This window comes from Mus pahari, chromosome X, assembly GCF_900095145.1.
Source record: "Mus pahari chromosome X, PAHARI_EIJ_v1.1, whole genome shotgun sequence".
Taxonomy (NCBI): Eukaryota; Metazoa; Chordata; class Mammalia; order Rodentia; family Muridae; genus Mus; species Mus pahari.
In genome coordinates, this window is record NC_034613.1 from 8,761,322 (window position 1) to 8,782,089 (window position 20,768).

Sequence of the window (20,768 nt, forward strand, 5' to 3'; positions counted from 1 at the left end):
CCAAGGAGCTGAAGGGGTCTGCAACCCTGTAGGTGGAACAACAATATGAACTAACTAGCACCCCCAGAGCTTGTGTCTCTAGCTTCATGTGCAGCAGAAGCTGGCCTAGTCAGCCATCATTGGGAAGAGAGGCCCCTTGCAAACTTCATATTCCCCAGTACAGGGGAATGCCAGGGCCAAGAATTGGGAGTTGGTGGTTAGGGGAGCAGGGCGGAGGGAGGTTATAGGGGACTTTTGGGATAGCATTTGTAATGTAAATGAAGAAAATGACTAATAAAAATTGGAAAAAAGAAATGTAAATAAAGAAAATATTTAATTAAAAAAAGAAGAAAAAGAATTGAAAATGTGACCTCATAAAATTTTAAAGCTTCTGTAAGGTAATACTGTCAATAGGACAAATTGGCAATGAACAGATTGGGAAAGGTCTTATACAACATTACATCCAATACAGGGCTAATATCCAATATATACAAAGGACTCAAGAAGTCAGACTCCAGAGAACCAAATAACCCTATTAAAAATGGGGTACAGAGCTAAACAAAAATTCTCAACTAAGGAATAACAAATGGCTAAGAAGCACCTAAAGAAAAGTTCAACATCCTTAGTTATCTGGGAAAAGCACATCAAAACAACCCTGAGATTCTACCTCACACCAGTCAGAATGGCTAAGATCAAAAACTCAGCTAACAGCCTATGCTGGGAAGAATGTAGAGAAAGAGGAATACCCTTCCATTGCTGGTGAGATTGCAAGCTGGTACTACCATTCTGGATATCAGTTGGATGGTTCCTCAGAAAATTGGATTCCTGAGAATCCAGCAATACAACTACTGGGCATATACCCAGAAGATGCTCCAACACGTTATAAGGACACATGCTCCACTATGTTCATAGCAACCTTATTTATAATAGCCAGAAGCTGGAAAGATCCTGGATGTTCCTCAACAGATTAATGAATACAGAATATGTGGTACATTTACACGATGGAGCGCTACTCAACTATTAAATACAATGAATTTAGGAAATTCTTAGGCAAATGGATGGAACTAGAAAACATCATCCTGGGTGAGGTAACTCAATAGCAAAAGGACCTACATGGTCTACACTCACTAATAAGTGGATATTAGTCCAAAATTTCACAATACTCAAGATACAATTCACAGACCACATGCAACTCTGAGGAAAGAAGACCAAAGTGTGGATACTTTGGTCTGTCATAGAAGGGGGAATAAAATACCCATGGGAGGAGATACAGATACAAAGTTTGGTGCAGAGACTGAAGGAAAGGCCACCCAGAGACTGCCCCACCTGGGGATCCATTCCTTATACAGTGATCAAACCCAGACACTATTATTTATGTAAACAAATGCTTGCTGACAGGAGCCTGATATAGCTGTCTTCTGAGAGGCTCTGCCAATGCCTTACAAATAAAGAGATGAATGCTCTCAGCACAGGGTCCCCAATGGAGAAACTAGAGAAAGGACCCAAGGAGCTGAAGGGGTTTGCATCCCCATAGGAGGAACAACAATATGAACTAACCAGTAACCTCAGAGCTCCCAGGGACTAAACCACCAACCAAAGAGTACACATGGAGGTACCCATGACTCCAGTCACATATGTAGCAGAGGATGACCTTGTTGGCCACCAATGGGAGGAGAGGCCCTTGGTCTTGTGAAGGCTCTATGACCCAGTGTAGTAGAATTCTAGGATACTGAAGAGGAAGTGGGTCGGTTGGTGAGCAGGGGAGGAGGGTGGGATAGGGAGCTTTCAGAGGGGAAACCAGGAACGGGGGTATCATTTGAAGTTTGAATAAAGAAAATAACTAATAGAAAAAATTAAAACATCAAATAATAAATAAATAAATAAATAAATAAATAAATAAATAAACAATTTATGTTAAAAAATATATCTTTTAATTGTTCCTTCAGTCATTAAAGAACTTCGGTTTCTGCTCAAGAATTGTACATCTGGTATCTAATTCTCTTCTACTTTATTATAAATATGACTTTGAAGGTAGGAACATGCTTCAAATGTGCTTTTGGTTACTTAACACTTCATAAAAGCATACTGCAAGCTGAAGACAAGAGTGAACCGTTGTTATTTTGGAAGAACACATAGAGAACAAAAGATAGGAGTCAGCTATGGACAAAGGGGAGCCAATTGTGGTGAACATTTATAATCCCAGCACTCAGAGATGCAGGTTGATCAGAATACTCTGTCCTGTATAGTCAGTGAGATGTTATAAGAGGAAAGAAGGAGGGAAGAGAGAAAGGGTGCATGGAAAGGAGGGGAGATGAAAGCTTATGGAGTTCATCTGTCAGTAACCAAATAACTGTAGCTGCCTGAAGCTTAACCTTGGTAAAAACCTCTGAAACATCATTTAGTCTAACTTCCAGATGACTGGAGTGAAGTGGATGTGGTTGGATCAAGTCTAGAATATTAAAGATCCCATTCCTCATTGATTGAATTTGTCTCAGATATCATAAGCCTTCCTATACTTCCAGATTGTAGCTGAGATATGGAAACCTAGGCTTCTATGCTGGATAAATTTAGAGAAATCCAGGGAAGTACTTAAGTTGGGAATCTAATGGAACTTGTAACACTCCTTATTTTCAACAGCAACTGTACTCAAGTAATAATAATAATAATAATAATAATTATTATTATTATTATTATTATTATTATTATTATTATTGAAAACAGAATACCAGTAATGTCTGCTTGTGCTTTCTTCTGTACTTGGGAGTGGCTTAATAAAATTCATTGACAGTGAAAGAGAGTGATATAAATATGCATTCTAAATAATTACTCCTGATCATTAAAGAAGCTGCCCTATGGTTTGGATATGGTTTTGGAATATTTCTGCAAAGGCTCATGTGTTTGAGGCCTTATTTGTACAAATTGTGTGTGTGTGTGTGTGTGTGTGTGTGTGTGTGTGTGTGTGTGTGTAAAAAGAAAGAGAGAGATGAAATTGTAAACTGTAAAAGAATGGTTTAAATACTCATCTTATTATAATAGTTTTATACAATAAGAAGGGGCTTCATGGAGGGGAGATTGTGAACGGGAACAATATTTGAGATGTAAATTTAAAAAACTTAGCATAGGTTTTTCAATTAAAAACTAGTCAAAATCAAACTTGGCCCAACAAAATTTTCCAGTTGGTAAATTCACTTGATATGAATTCTGAGGGTACTTGAACTATTCAATATAATCTTTATCTGATTTCCTGAGGAGGGTCAAACAGTCATCTGATTGTCAAGGAGGATAGGGAACATTGATCTCTTGATGCAGAAATGACTTTTTGGGGAACTGCAATAGCCCTTTCAGTTTAGATGCATAGATAGCAGCTGTTCAGGCTATAGCAAACAAGATTTGGTAATAGTATGGCAATTGATTATGGAAACCTAGCCTAAGACACTAAAGAATTCTATGAGCAATCTCCAGTACCCTTTAAGTTTTTGTTTACATTTATAAAGGAAAGCTTCCTTTTTGCCTAATCAGCCAGTCAGTTTCTAATATGTATAGCTAAGTATATGGAATGATACAGAAACTGAATCCAGAAGGCATTGCAGACAACAGAACCCTAGGGGAATGGGGGAGATTTTGATTGGTTATGTAGTGCAGCAACCATGGAAACATGCTGCTCATGTTTCCTTCAGGAGAACATGCTGTGTGAAGCAGAGAGCGCAGTGATTGACAGATTCCAGCTGCTATTCCTCTCAGCCAGTGTCTAAGCAATGTCTGAGGCATTGGAGTCAGCTTGCTCCTCCCCAAAGCTTTGATTTCTCTGAGGAACTGCTTTTGGTTTGAAAAACCTTATCAATGCTGCCTTGCCCCTCCAAGTTTTTGTGCCCAATTTGTCTTCCCCTTTACTGTTTCTTACAATAAATAGATTGGAGGCTTTCCTGCCCTTATGTGCTCCTTTACTTTTACCCTTCCTGAACAGGTCTTGCTATAAACTTCTCACTTTTCACTTCATCTTAGCCTCTGCCACTCAAAGATGCTAGCTGACTTAGGTGTCCCTGATAAAGGTCAGGGAAAACATGTAAAAAGGCATCTGGACTGGCTCACTCAGTACCTAGCTGGTAAAGGGAGGCCTCTCCCACCTATAATCTCCTGAAAATGTTTCTCAGTAAAGGATGATTCCTTAATTGGTTTGATAATTCATAGGATTGAGAGGTACAAATTAAATAATACTCATAAGGAAAGAGGAGCTAGGGTTTGGGGCATTGTGGTTAAGTTCTATTGACATCCTGCATGGGATGATGGGAGACTACAAGCTGCTAGTAGTTAAAGACTAAGAGGATCAGACTAATTCCTGACAGATTAACAAAGAGGCTACATGTTGTCCCGATCTAAGATCTCACCAGCAAGAACACACTCGGACAACCGGATTCTTCTGTGGCAAAGCTTTATTGCTTCATCGTGAGGAAGACCCCGAGCCCCAGAAATGGTGCAGCTTATATATGTCTTAGTGTGGCGTGTCTGCACCTGATTGGCTGCTTGCTCATAATTTCAAAAGTACACCCCGGGATGGGTCGTGACTTGGCGCGAATTCACTCTTGCACTTGCGCACATTAAATATTTATAGCTATGAACAACAGAGGCCAACACTATCCTATAATGGCGATTGCTCACAGCTCTCTACAACATGTCCTAAAGAACAAACGCTGAATGAAAAGAATAGGCACAATATCCAGCTGACCAACAGAGGTACAGGGACATTCCAATGTTAAAGAAAAGCATGATTGTTGCACAAGTTTCACACCCTGGTGGAGAAAATATGATCTGTGTAACATACACTAGAGACATCAGAATGAATATCTTTAGGGGTTATAGCTCTGCATAGATCTCCAAATCAAAGCTTTAAAAGCAACTATTGTCCCTTCATTAAGAACTATATTTTTCCCACATAGGGGAAGATGCCGCCGACTTTCAGCCTGCAAGTTAACAGTTGGTTCAAATCATAAGCTTTCCTATATCATAAACTGTTCCACCAATACACTGGCCTACTAGGCTAATAACTAAAGTTAAATCCCAGAATTAGGCCTAAAAGCAAATAATGAGGTTGCATTTGATGATAGTTTCAATAATTGCTTAGCATACATTTATAAGAGCAGGGTAATTTTTGTGGTTTTTATTTGAAAGGTACTTAAAGGGGACTAGACTGTATAAGTAAATGAGTTAAAGGTAACTGGGGCAGAAAAATTCAAATGAATTGGGCAAATATTCTGGAATGTAGCTCTTGGGAGCCTAGAGTGATGGCCAATAACATGGTAGGTGAAATAATATCTGAGGTGACATAGTAGGCAGTAGAGGTGGACTTTAAAAGACTGCATAAAATGGTCATATTGTAATGTATATATTGTTTGAAGCTGGCAGATCCAATGGAGAATTATTTTGTGGGAAGGCTGATGCTCTATTCATGAAAACTATACTAATACACCAGGAATATAGTAGTAAGAGGAGACATATTATCATTGAGGCAAGTGGCAATGACTGTTTTAAGATATGGGAAAGAAAATGCCTTGAAGTAGTCAGGCATGTGTACAGTGGGTAAAATCATATGGGTTGGCATTTGTGTGTCAATTTAACCATCACTGGGAAGCATTTACCATTGAAGAATATGATAAAAGATAGCAGGGAACTTAGACATTGTGGTTGGTGTAAAGAGAAATCTCAGGGTCATTTTGGTTTACATTTTCCTAATGGCTAAGGATGTTGAACATTTCTTTAGGTGCTTCTCAGCCATTCGAGATTCCTCAGCTGAGAATTCTTTGTTTAGCGCTGTACCTCATTTTAATATGGCTATTTGGTTCTCTGGAGTCTAGCTTCTTGAATTCTTGGTATATTTTGTATATTAGCCTTCTATCGGATGTAGGGAGAGTAAAGATAGATCTAGTTTTATGTGGAGGTCCTTGATCCACTTGAACTTGAGCTTTATATAGGGAGAAAAAAATGGATAAATTTGCATTTTTCTACATGCCCCTTAAACAAACACCATTTGTTGAAGATGTGTTCTTTATTTCTACTGGGTGGGTTTGGGTTCATTGTCAAACATCAAGTGTCCGTAGGTGGGTGGGTTTATTTCTGGGTCTTCAATTTTATTCTATTGATTCGACCTGTCTGTCTTTATACCAATACCATAGAGTTTTTTTTCACTATTGCTCTGTAGTACAGCTTGAGGTAAGGGATGGTGATTTCCCTGAAAGTTCTTTTATTATTGAGAAATGTTTTCACTATCCTAAGTTTTTTGCTATTTCCTATGAAGTTGAGAATTGCTATTTCTATTTCTCTGAAGCAATCACAATGGTTTAGATCAAAAACTCAGGCAACAGCAGATGTGGAGAAAGAAGAACATTCCTCCATTGCTGGTGGTATTGCAAACTGGTACAACCACTCTGGAAAACAATCTGGCAGTTTCTCAGAAAATTGGAAATAGTTCTACTTGAATACCCATCTATACCACTCCTGGGCATGTACCAAAAATATGTTCTAATATATAACAAGGACACATACTCATACCAGCCTTATCTATAATGGTCAGAAGCTGGAAACAACCCATATGTCTCTCAAGAGAAGAATGGATACAGAAAATGTGTGATGTTACCAAGAATCAATGGGGATGATATTTGCTGAAGTGCCCAACAGTGAGAAGATAGAACTAGAAGAGACCACCTCCAGGAGATAGACATTGCTCCCAGTTAAGGGATGGTGCCTCCTGTGGAGGCTTGATGTACCAGAGGAGTGGGATATTAGAAGGGCAAGTTGGGAGTGGGTGGGTAGGTATGGAGGCATCCTCTTAGGGGACAAAAGGGAGGGTAGATGTGGGGGAGGCTCATGGATCGGGGGACTGGGGATGTGGACAACATTTGAAATGCAAATAAATAAAATAATTAATAAGAATAATCACAAAAAAGCAAAGAAAATATCTTGGCCAGTTGATGTTATACAGACATTGTCATTGAGCACCACAGTATTGCCTCAAGAATTTCTCATTGGCTCTGTGAAAACTTTCCTGGAGTCTACAAATAGCCAACACTTGCTCTGCCTCCCCCTCCCTAAATCTGTTGTACATGTCATCTCATTTCCTACAGAAACCCTTGGCTGATATTAAGAGGTACAGTTTAGCAGTTGATAGGTACTCACAGAAAATTACGATTTAAATTTGGATCAACTATAATCACTAAAAATAAAGTATATAATAACAAAATATAAGTTATTTAATAAATCTGAGAAAGTTGAAAACTGCTATTCCAGATATTACAAAAACAATTAGGGTTGTGGAGATACACTACGAGATCAAAAATTTAATATGTTGCAATTTGTGCAGAGAAGATTTAAGCTAAAAACCAGGCTCTGAATTGAAAATGTAAGTTAGGAAATTATCACTTAGTTCCAAGCCTCAGCAGGGCTCATATGAAAATTAAGATTGGCCAAACAGGAGAATGTTAACTCAGTATGAGGCACAGTATTCTTCAACTTTCACTGCCTTTTGACTTTGTTGTTGTGTGTTTCTTATGTAAAAAGATTTCCTTCTTATTTGACATTTTGGTGTGTGTGTGTGTGTGTGTGTGTGTGTGTGTCCAGCACATGAGCTAGAGAAGTCATGATGAGAAAGCACTGGATGAATAAGCTACAGAATCAGTCCTATCAATCATTTGATATGATATTTGTGGTTGTGAAGTATACAATTCAGGTTGTAAAGGAAACTTTTGTGTTATTGTCGTCTAGAAATTGTGTGATTTAATTTCTTTATTTTGTGCTTAGGTATCTAAGCTATTTGTAATTCCTCTTAGTTTATGATACAGGTACAAATCTAACTCCCCACACTACAGTGACTATTCATTTATTATAACAGAATTGTGTTCATTTTTATCTCCAGTGAAACAAGGTGGCACTTTATCAACTTAAATTCCCCTATGTTCTTTGTTATGCTCCTGGTCTATTCTGTTCTGTTGTACTGATCACTCTTTTCATGTGCTGGTACTAACAGTTAGTTACAGAAGAGCTATGATGTCCTACTATCTTGAAGAATTTATGTCCCTCATTGCTTTTTACTTTCAGAATTTTACAAAATTATACTTGCATATTACTGCATTTTTCTAAATGGGCTAACTTTAAAGTGTGTGTATTTATTTGAAAGGCATATACATATGTAGGAAATTTATTATATTGAAAGACATCTATCTTTTCATTTATAAATCTACTGTTTATCTTTGTGGTATATTATTATTTCTTCCTTATATATTTTCTGATATTTAATTAAGTATTATTTAAGTAGAGTTTTGTGTAAATTGATTTATTTCTTCTTTTATATCATTTCACTGGTGACTTTTATGTATGAGGCATACCGATTTTTGGAATTTCATATCCTACTAAACTACTAATTTGCTTATTATTTGGGTTATTTTTATCAGTAGTTCTTTCAGGCTTTCCAGGTATAATATCATATTATCATGTTTTAATCTTCAATTCAATTTACACTTCTAGATTTTCAATTTGTTTTGATTAATTTCAATATAACATAAAATAGGAAAGGAGATAATAGGAATTATTACAATTCTGATCTTTGTGTGAACTTCTATATTGTCCTAATATGTATTTGTGTGCTTAATGATAACACACACACACACACACACACACACATTTTATCACTTGAGGAAAAGATGAACATTATGTATTATACATTATGTTCATTATGTATTATGTATATATGTGATTATGTATAGGTTATTATCATGTAAATGATAATCTCCCTATTTCCTACTTATGTTTTAATGAATGTGTGTTCAATTTTGTCAAAGATCTTTTTAACATCTGTGAGAAAACTATGTAAGTTTTCTTTTTAGTTCTACTAATACCATGAATTACAGAAATAGATTTTAAACACAAAATAATATTTGAATAAGTTCATTTTGACCAGAGTATAAGATGTGTGGTTTTCAAAACTGTGTTTTGAATGCTATATGGTAATGTTTTATTAATGCAAAAAGCATTAATATTTATGAAATGAGTTCATGATATTTGTTTGGACATTTAGTATTATATGTACTTGCTTTATAAGTAAAATTGGGATATGTTTTCTATATTCTAGAATCATATTAACAGTAACTGAAGTATCAAATCTTTGAGGGTCTAATAGAAGTCCCTCCAGAAATCTTCTAGGATTGGGCATTATTGAAGATTTTTTGGCATATCTGATATTTTGCATATTTTAAATTTTCCCTTTTTACTTATGAAAAGGATTGTATATTGTATGTGTCTGTGTGTCTGTTATATTTGTGTGAAAGTGTATGCCAAATGTGTAAAGGTGTCCTTGGAAGCCAGAGCAGGGTTCAGAGTTCTTAAAACTGGACTGGCAGATGGTTTGAGCCACTTGTTAATGAGGAAGATGGGAATTGAACTTAGATTCTCCATTTTTGCTTAATAAGTTAAGGTAGTAGCTTGTCTATTTGTTAAATTTTGATTTCTTATTTTTACCAGGTTTTATTATACTAATCTAAGTCATTCATATCATTTTATCTTTGTTAGTTCCTTCACTAAATATCTATATATCTATATATCTAATTATATATCTGTGTATCTATCTATCTATCTATCTATCTATCTATCTATCTATCTATCTATCTATCTATCTGTCTGTCTGTCTATCTATCTATCTATCATCACTACTAATATTGTTTCCTCTTCACCCATCTTCAACTGCATTGATATATTAAATGCTCATATTATTTTTGTATTTCTGTATATTACTCAGTATACACTATGTGTCTTCTCAAGATTTTAATCTTTACAAACAGCACAGAGAAGTAGACCTAATAGGCAGCCTTAGCATTCACAATTGGTCATCCATGAGTTATCTGTTTCTGTCCAGGATTCCTACACAAATGGAAGTCCAAATGCTTTGATGTCTTGGACAATCCTGTCCAGACACATAGTTATCTGAGGACAGATGAGATTTGCCTTTTCATGGTCTAGACTTTTCTAATACACTGAGTAGTATTGCTGGGAAATTCCTTCCAAGCCTCTCCATCAAAATTCCCTTCTTCAATGAGACCACCATCTGTTTTCCCTTCTTCAGCTTTATTAGCCATTTGTCCAATTTCTAGTATTTTATTGATTACATTTAACATTTTTTGATACCAGGCCTTGGTATATTTAGCTCAGAATAGCCTGGGATGCTTTTTTTTTTTGAGACAGGGTTTCTCTGTATAGCCCTAGCTGTCCTGGAACACACTTTGTAGAGCAGGCTGGCCTCGAACTCAGAAATCTGCCTGCCTCTGCCTCCAAAGTGCTGGGATTAAAGGCGTGCACCACTACCACCCAGTGCCTAGGATGCTCTTGTCTCAGTCTCCAGCATGCTAGATTAGGAAATGCAACACAGATCTGATATATTTCCCTCTTTATGCTTGTGAAATAGTACTAGAACTTGCTAATCATTGAGCAACTTCCAGTTATTCTACTCCTCAATTGAATATTTGCTCTGTACTGCATCCCATCTTCTGACTTCCTGGGTGAGTTGCTCTTATTTTTGTCTTGTATAATCAGTCCTTTTTCGGATTCCTTCAAATGTTTACTGATTTGTTCTTCTTGTGCATGCTCTTAAGTTCTATGTCAAACAAGCCTCTCCTAGGAAGCCCTGGCAAAGGTTCCCTTACTATCCAGCTCTCTTGAGTACCTAGAATGCTCATAGTACATGTGCCTCTACCACCATAGGGAAACTTTGTAAGCAGCCAATTTTTCTCACACTTTGTACATAACATTTCATTAGTTTCTGCTTTTTAGTGTTACTTTTGCCATTTTTATTAGTGTTCTTTGTAGGCAAATCATTCCTTTTTGCTTTCTTTGATCCTTAGAAATTGCCTATGATATGCCAATGCATAGACTTGATTTGATTTCTTCTGTTTGGAGATCAAAGTGTGTCTAGAATGTTCTGCAATGATCTCCTTTTCTGTGAACTTTCCACCAGGACAACCCTGGCCTAGAAAATGTGTATATATGCTTACTTCTGTTGGAATCTTGTGCCTTCAGTTGGCCCAGAAGCATGTGCTGTGCTAATGTCTGAGTGTGATGAATTGCAAATACCAGACATATAATAGTAAAATGAGCCTCAAACTTATATGATGAGTTTGTGGTGAGGAATTCCAGATGCTGATATTTTTAAGAATTGTTGGGGATCTAGTCCAGGAGTTTGTACATGATAGGAGAGTTCTCTAGCACTGATGCCCAACCAGCCACAACAAAGGTTATATTAATTCCATCTTAGTCTCCCCCTGGTATCCTTCATATTTGTCCTCATAGTGACTCCCCTCAAGACCTACTCACGGCAAATGCCTCATGGTACATCTCCTCATCTGATCCCCTCTCATGTCAAAGCAGTATTTCTTTCTGATTTAAAAATAACGTATGTCAAATATAGAATATCTCAACTATTCAGAAAGCACAAACATTGGATTTCTTAAGGCAACTGTATGGCAGAAGTGTTTCTGCTAGGAGATTTTCTTTGATGCTGTGTCCTGGAGATCAATCAAACCCAGTTGCTCAGGTATGCTAGGGAAGTGTTTTACACTTTCATTCATCCCCACCCAACCACTTGAATTTTACATACAATAGAGCAGCACCCATGTACTCATGGAGCCTGAAATAACATGAAACTCAATACTCAAATACACATTGGGGAATTTCTGCAATAAATTTTAAAACCTAAAATCCAGAAAGCAGAGAACCCACCCCTACTATAAGTAGAAATGCAGAAAAACAAAAGAGCAAATCACAAAGAAGATCTGCCATCCCCATAAAATCTGAAGACTTAGACCAAGGATCAAGCTGATAAATATGAGTGTTATGTTCAAAGAATGCAATGTAAGCTTGACAAAAAGAACTAGCCTTATTTCTGCAGTATTTGAAAGTGTGTACTGTTGAATGTCTTCTCTCCTGTACAATTAACTATAGTAATCATCTTTGGCCCATTTTTGTTTGTTTGTTTTTTGAGACAGGGTTTCTCTGTATAGCCCTGGCTGTCCTGGAACTCACTTTGTAGACCAGTCTGGCCTCAAACTCAGAAATCTTCCTGCCTCTGCCTCCCAAGTGCTGGGATTAAAGGCGTATGCCACCATGCCCTGCTGGCCCATTTCTTACTTAAGAAAAAAAAAATTGCAATCCCTGTTTCTAGCTTATTTGTTTGACCATTTTTTTTGCTTTTTACTCTATATTAATTTTAATCATTGTGAATCATTTTATTGTATATGAGGCACAAATAAAATTTCCTTTTGAGGACAAATGTGGGAGTACTTTTCTTTTACAAGGTAACATAAGTTCATTTACACTTATTCCTTTATCGTGCTAGCCTCAATTCTGTTACATTTTCATGGTAGTATCACATATTTATGTTCTTTTTATATAATGTCTGTTACATTATTGTTTTTTATTTAACAGGTTTTAATTATATTCTATTGATTGACACTATACCATAATCTTGTTGCTCAGATTGGCAGTTTTTCTATTTAAAGCCTTTTTAATCTATTAAAAATATTCTTTTTACTTATTGTTCCCTCAGACAATACATACAGATCCCACTTTCCCCTCTCTCCACTCTTCTCAATTTCTGCCCACCTCCTGTCTTTCCCATAACCCCTATCCATGTTTTCCTTCAGCTACAATGAGGCCTTACAAGAATTCCATAAAAAGATGCAATAAAACTAGGCACAAACACTTATTTCTATGCTAGGCAATGCAATTCAGTAAGAGGAAAAGTGTCCCCAAGAGCAGGCAAAAGAGCCAGAGACACCCTCACTGTCATTATTGGAGGTCCCATAAAAACCCCAAACTAAACAAGCACAACAAATATGCAAAGGATCTAGCACAGACCAATGCAGGCCCTTTTATCACTTCAGTCTCTGTGAGCCCCTGTGAGCCCTGCTCAGGTGATTCTGTGAGCCTTGAATCTCTTGGTGTCCTTGCATTATCTGGCTACTATAATCCTTCCTCCTTTTATTGTCTTTTTCTTTTCTCTATTACTTCTCAACCCACTTATTGCTGTGTTGTTCTGATTTTTATAGTTACAAATACAATGCAGACTCATTTGGGCCTGTAGCACAGAAGTGAGACTTTAGATTACAAAATACTCAGATATAACATAACCATGAGAATGTTCAAAATCTAAAGGGCTTTCTCTACTGAGTTTGGTGAGAATGTGGAATAGCATGCACCCTTACAAGTCATTAATAGTAAAGTAAGATTGTACAATCTCTTTCAACTTTGCTTAGCAATTTCTTATAGAAGTAAATATCCTATATATTTGAAATGAGTGATTCTGTAACTAAGTACATATCCAAAAAATGAGTGTTTATGTCCAAGAATATTCAGGGCAGATTGATTATAAATAACAAAACACAAGGAATAATTAATATATCATTTAAATGGAACCATTAAAATGCTATATATTCAAATAACAGCTAGTATACAATGAAAAAGATCGAATGTCTGCCAAAAGTACCATTAAGGATTTCTGACCTAGACCAGCTCTATCAGGGTTATGAAGAGGGTCCGAAGAAGAAATCTCAGGTACATAAAGTAATAAATATATAACTAAAATGAAAGGAACAGGTCAAAATCTGGGATCAAGAGGCCTATGAGTACTGGTGACCCAGGCCAGCAAGTTTATTAATGGAATCATCATTTTTATAGCCCCCAAACAGGGAAGCAGAAAACAAGTCAATAAAGATTTGTTCTGAAAAGACAGTAGAATTACTGGGAGCTCATAATATCTCAAGTTCACCTTTAACAAGGTCCATTCTTGGACAGCAAGCAAAACATTACTCATCACAGTGCCTGGAGCATTTAACCATGTATACAGAGGAAATGTCAAGCAAGTGCCCAGGCCTCCTAGACCATAGAGCCAGTCTACAACAAGCCTTGTGTGGCATGACTCTGAGTATGTACAGAGTTCATATCCCATTAGGGCCTCCAAACAGTCTCCAATCCAGTCTACCCTCCAACAAATCTCAGTCAAAATGTGAAAAAAAAGATATAATAAAGTAGTGCAAAGTCTGGAGTAATTTTAATAGGCCTGCCTTTATATGTTACTTGACCTTTTACCCTTACTGATTTTATTATTCTGTCTTCATTTAGTGCATTTGTTGTTCTGATTATTATGTGTCAGGAGGAATTTCTTTTCTGGTCCAGTCTATTTGGAATTCTGTAGGCTTCTTGTATGTTCATGGGCATCTATTTCTTTAGGTATGGGAAGTTTTCTTCTATAATTTTGTTGAAGATATTTGCTGGCCCTTTAAGTTGAAAATCTTCATTCTCATCTACTCCTATTATCAGTAGGTTTGATATTCTCATTGTGTCCTGGATTTTCTGGATGTTTTGAGTTAGGATCTTTTTGCATTTTGCATTTTCTTTTATTGCTGTGTCCATGTTCTCCATGGAATCTTCTGCACCTGAGATTCTCTCTTCCATCTCTTGTAAAAAAAAAAAAGTGCATAAGTGCATACTGTGTAAATGGTACATGTTTTGTAATTCTACCCCAAAGAATTTCAAGAACACTGAAAATAATCAAGCAAAATCAGTACATTGGTCAATTTTTAGGAGCTTATATTTGGGAAAGGTTTTAAGACTTTCCTATGGGATACCTGAATTTTTCTGCACATGAGGCACTAAGGAAGTGATTTTATAGAATATCTGACATTTCCTTGTACCGTATTGTGGGAGCACTGTCAAAAGAATTATGCATGGTAAACAATACCTCGGGGAACTCTGAAAGAGGCTCCAAGAAAAAAGGCAGATGGTCTTTTACCTCAGGTACATATTGTTGCCTGGATTGTTCTTGGACATGTTTGTGTCCTTGTATTAAACATTCACATTTAATTTATAAGACCTGTTTATTCTTGTTGGATGTCAGAACACAGCTATAGAACCCAATCTGGTCACTGTACCCTAAACCTTGAAATGATCTTCTGCCTTGCTTTCATGCTTCCCCAGATATAATCTATAGTGTGTACTAAGCAATTGTGTTTAAACTGGTCTTTGCTGAGAAAGTTCAGAGGAGGAGCTACTCTGTTAATATTTAGTATATGATAATTTGCATTTATTTACATGTTTTCCTAATTACGATTTTCTGAACTCAAATAACCTTGGTTGTCTACAGCATTAGACTGGAGTCTGTCCTATTCTGGAAGATCCTCGGAACCCAGGTCCAGTAGACAAGATCTACATAAGTTGACACTGTATGGTGAAGTTATGTGCACAGGACTAAGTGCAGTTATATTTTTTAACTCACAAATTAGCAGAAATAAAGAGCAAAAAAAGAAGATAGAGAAGGAGGGAGGGAGAAAGGTATAGAGAAAAGAAGAGGAGAGAGAGGGGGGAGAATAAGGAAGATACTCAATGGCATTTTCAAATGTCAGAAAATATAGGAGATAAGGACTGGGATGCTGGTAATTAGTTATGTGCAATTAGTTATTGGTCATCATGCCCAAGCCAGTCTTCACTTCTGCTGTATCTCATTGCATGAACTATGTGTAATGTCAGACATTGCCTGTAATATACCAAATAAAGTTTTGATACATCACAAACCAGGGCTTTGCCCATTATGGCTGTTAGAGTAATGGCATAAAACGGTATGTGTTAGCTTATCTGTTATCTTGATATTGGCTAGGGTCATCTGGGCATAGGGAACCTCAATTGTAGGCAAATCTGGGAGGGAGTAATTTTTCTTAATTAATGATTAATGTAGAGGGTCTAGCCCATTGTGTTATACCCCTGGGCAGAAGGTTCTGGGTAGTATAAAAAAGCATGCCAAGCAAACCATGAAGGAGCAAGCCAGTAAGCAGAACTCCAGCACAGTCGGTGCTTCACTTCCTGCATCCAGATTCATCTTTGAGTACCTCCTTTGACATTTTTCAGTGATGGGGACTGTGGTCTAGGATGTTTACATTAGACAGATGCTTATCTTCCCAAGTTACTTTTGGTCATTGTGCTTATCATAGTAGTAGAAAGCAAATTAGGCCACTTTCCAATAGTTACTCAGAGCTGTGTAGAGTGCCAAATATACTTAGCATGATGTTGATGTGCTTTGAATTGTAACTAGTAGCACTGTCTTAAGCAGTGTCTATAAGGGAGCTCCATAGTCATTCCCAAGCGAAACATGAGTTCTGTAATAATTTTGTATCTTTCTGAGCAGCCTCACCATCCATGTCAAGATCTAAGTTTATGGAGCACCTTGCAGTATTGATAACTATTTGGTCATAACTCTTAACCTTCTCTTTACCACTGTCAACTATATAGCACTGAGAAACATTTTGCACTCTTACGGGATCTTCATGATTGTTGGACTTCTCTGTCACTCACCTGCTTGCAACACTATAGGAATAATTGAAGATTTGAGGTTTGTTAGATGAGCTGAAGAGGAAGAAGTTACCCAGTTAGCAAAATAACCAATCTTCTTTTCAGGGCTTAAGAACAGAGATATGAACAAACCACACAATGTGGTATGAGTTTGTTTTATTCTGCAATGCCTTCCATTCTGGCTCCTGGGGGGGGGGGGCACATACAGTTCAGTGATAGAAGATTTGTCTAGCTTATCATACATTCATTCATTAGGCTGTATGCTAAGTTCCCTGTTAGAATTAAATTCATCTTAAATTCTCTGAGGAACAAAAAACAAAAATGGAAAAGACAAGACAAGACAAAACAAGACAGGACAGGACAGGAAAAGAAAAGAAAAGAAAAGAAAAGAAAAGAAAAGAAAAGAAAAGAAAAGAAAAGAAAAGAAAAGAAAAGAAAAGAAAAGAAAAGAAAAGAANAAAGAAAAGAAAAGAAAAGAAAAGAAAAGAAAAGAAAAGAAAAGAAAAGAAAAGAAAAGAAAAGAAAAGAAAAGAAAAGAAAAGAAAAGAAAGCTTCTCCCCACTTGGGGATTTCTACCTACTCTCTATCCTTCATGATTCTTCCTCCTCTGTGTTGCTCATGCCACCACCAAGACTGTGATTCAATCCATCTTAGCAACCCTTTACACTATTTTGTATCATTTATCTATACATTTGCACAATATTTTAAAATTATGATTCTGAAAAGTGTATTCAAAGAAGAAATTGAGCATCTTGGGTTACTCCATTTGTGGCAAAATAGCCACTAGGCATGAATTGCCTCACTTCGTCTACAGACATAATACTGTCCAAAGAAAGGACACAATTACAGGTTAGGACAGCTTGATTCTACTGAGACAGAAAAGGCTAGTCCTTAATAGTCTTGTTTTACTAAGTCTCTCAGATGGCCCTGGCTGAAGACCAATGCTCCAATGTTTTGAAGTCAAGGACTGTCCAGGTGTTCAGCAGTCTCTATCAATTGGCTAAGTTTTGGAAGCTGTGTTAGGCTTCCTATATATTTTCAGTTAATGTCAGTCATTCTTGGATTTGTGATGGTGCTGAAAAAGTACATAGTCTCCTAGACAACCAAGGCTTTTTACTTTGAGAGTAACAAATTTGAGAGGATGGTTTTCAGATGACATACAATCTAATACCAGGACATTGCCAGGTGCAGAACTATAGTATTTTAAGTTAGGATAGAGGACAGTGTTCAATTTTATTGGCAAAAATGATGGGCTGGGTGTTAGGTCTATCTTAGACCATGTAATTTACAAAATGGTAATAGTTGTGTTCAATTTATATTTTGAGAGAAAGTCTTTTCTTTTTTTTTTAATTAAACAAAAAGCGTGAAATGTTGCAGGTTTTTCCTCTCCAATCACATTAGGGCACTGGCATGCCTGTGATTGACAGGGAAAGGGAGGCAGAGTGAGGAGCTGGGGAGAGAGGTAGAGAAGAAGCAGGAGGGGAGGAGGAGAGAAGCAAACATGGAGGCAGACGAACAAGAAGGTAATCATGATCCCACATGTTTTTAAACAGCCACAAGTAGCTAAGATTTTCACAAGGTTAGAAAAATTGGGTTAAAGCTTTATCATTATCAATGGGCTCTGAAATTATTGCACTGGCATCTTGTAAAATGTGATATTATGAATACATAAATCTAATTGATTAACTATAAAAAAGAAAGAGAATGTTCCATACTGCAAATTTTGTATCCCCCAAGAAGAGGTTCTGAGATAGGATGAGTATATAAGAACTTGACTTGGCTTTGTGCCAAGGGGTGGGATATTGAAATAAGCAGTTTGGCAAAGGGCAGTGACAGATAATGATGTAGTGGCAGGAGGCCCCAGAATTGAGCATGGTGGCATATACTTACAGCCCAAGTACTCTGAAAGTAGAAGCAGGAACTTAAGTAGTCCTATGCCACCCATGGTTATAGAGCAAATTGAAGGCCATTGTAAGGTTATGTGAGAGATCCCTTTTCAAAACTATCACTGAATATAGGCTGTTCACACAAAGGAGGTATGGTCTCATACTTGTCTTCAGTTCATGAACAATTTCAGAAAGAAGGCTGATAGCTAAGGGTTGAGTTCTATCAGCTGAGATAGGAACAGCACCAGTTCTAGAGGGGCACATCTTGACAGTCCTTGACAGCATCCACTACAATCTATTTTTTAAAGTAGTCAGTACCTGTGATTGGAAGATGATAATGGTCTCAACACATCAATGTTGCTTAATCAAATTTACTCAGTGCCTGCTGAGCTGCTTTTACAATGCTGGGCACTAAATATGAGGGAAAATTTTCTTTGTACCAAAACCAGTTCTCAATCCCACTTGCTTCAACTGACTGTCCTAAAATAAAGGTCATTTATAACTCAGACTACCCAGTATGAGCATTAACTGCTACATGTTGAAAGGACATGATTTCATATGATTGTTCTCATTGAAGTCCAGGTTCAATAAAAGATCCCATTCCCAAAATTTCAGTATGGACACAATGGAACAGATGAACACATGAACTCACAGGAACTGTTTAAGCATATACAGGCCCTGTACGATTCAATCCAGATAGAATCCTATCCCTGAGAGGGAAAAGTGGATACACAGACCCACCACTAATCCAAAAGCCATCTGCGGTTGACACCACCTGAGAAAGGGAAAAATCAGTTTTATGAATGCAGTGCTACTGGGTTTATCAATTACATTCCAGGGCAGACCCCATATATAGAAGTAGTTGGGCAACACAAAACACACTCCTAGTTTTAACTGTGCTTTCTATTTTGCTTTGCATTTTTATTGGTCTCTTGTTTATTTGTTAGATTTTTATTTTTAGTGGGTATTGATTTGGTTTTTTTTTTTAAAGAGAGACAGAACATAAAGTTGGGTGGGTAAGATCTGGGAAGAATTTGGGAAGGACAATCATAATCAAAATATATTATATGAAAAATGCTTAAATAAGAAGACAAATCTCTTTTGTGATTGGGTTACCTCACTCAGGATGATATCTTCCAGATCCATCCATTTGCCTAAGAATTTCATAAATTCATTCTTTCTAATTACTGAGTAGTTCTCCATTGTGTAAATGTACCACATTTTCTGTATCCATTCCTCTGTTAAGCGACATCTGTGTTGTTTCCAGCTCCTGGCTATTATAAATAAGACTGTTATGAACATAGTGGCACATGTGTCCTTATTACAAGTTGGAACATCTTCTGGGTATATGCTCAGGAGAGGTATTGCTGGATCTTCCAGTAGTACTATGTCCAATTTTCTGAGGAAACACCAGACTGGTTTCCAGAGTCATTGTACCAGCTTGCACTCACTGATAAGTTGATATTAACCCAGAAACTTACACTACCCAAGATACAATGTGCAAAGCACATGAAACTCAAGAAGGAAGACCAAAATGTGGATACTTCATTCCTTTTTAGAATGGGGAAAAAAATAACCATGGAAGGAGTTACAGAGACAAAGTTTGGAACTGAGACAGAAGGAAGGACCATCCAGAGACTGTCCCACCCTGGGATCCATCCCATATACAACCACCTACCCAGACACTATTGCATATGCCAGCAAGATTTTGCTGACAGGACCCTGATATAGCTATCTTTTGTGAGGCTATGCCAGTGCCTGGCAAATACAGAAGTGGATGCTCACAGTCATCTATTGGATGGAACACAGGGCCTCCAATGGAGGAGCTAGAGAAAGTACCCAAGGAGCTAAAGGGGTCGGCAACCCTATTGGAGGATCAACAATATGAACTAACCAGTACCCTACAGAACTATGTCTCTAGTTGCATATGTAGCAGAGGATGGCCTAGTTGGCAATCAATAGGAGGAGAGGCCCTTGGTCTTGCAAAGATCAAATACCTCAGTACAGGGGAATGCCAGGGCCAGGAAGCATGAGTGGGTGCGTAGGGGAGCAGGGCGGGGGTAGAGTATAGGGGAAGTTCAGGATAGCATTTGAATTGTAAATGAAGAAAATATCTAATAAAAAATGAAAAAAGAAGACAAATCTTTACTTAGACTGAAACAATAAAATAAAAAAGGAAGATAAACATTTTCAAACTCTGGCTGGTGGTAGTGACAGAAATTTGAGAGTTGGGGATGGAGGACTTCAAGTTTCAAGCCACCATACAGCAAAAGAAAAAAAAAGACAGACAAAACCCAGAATTTATTAACAAAGATGACCAAAGACCTATTATTACACTAAAAATGTGGTAAGACAATATCAGAAAACACCTTAAACCAAAAAAACCAAAATTATAAACAAATAATACATGTACAGATAGATTATATTGGTGATCAATAGAGGAAGATACCTGTTGTCCACCTGTTCTCTCCCTCTCCCTCCCTCTCTCTCTCTCTCTCTCTCTCTCTCTCTCTCTCTCTCTCTCTCTCTCTC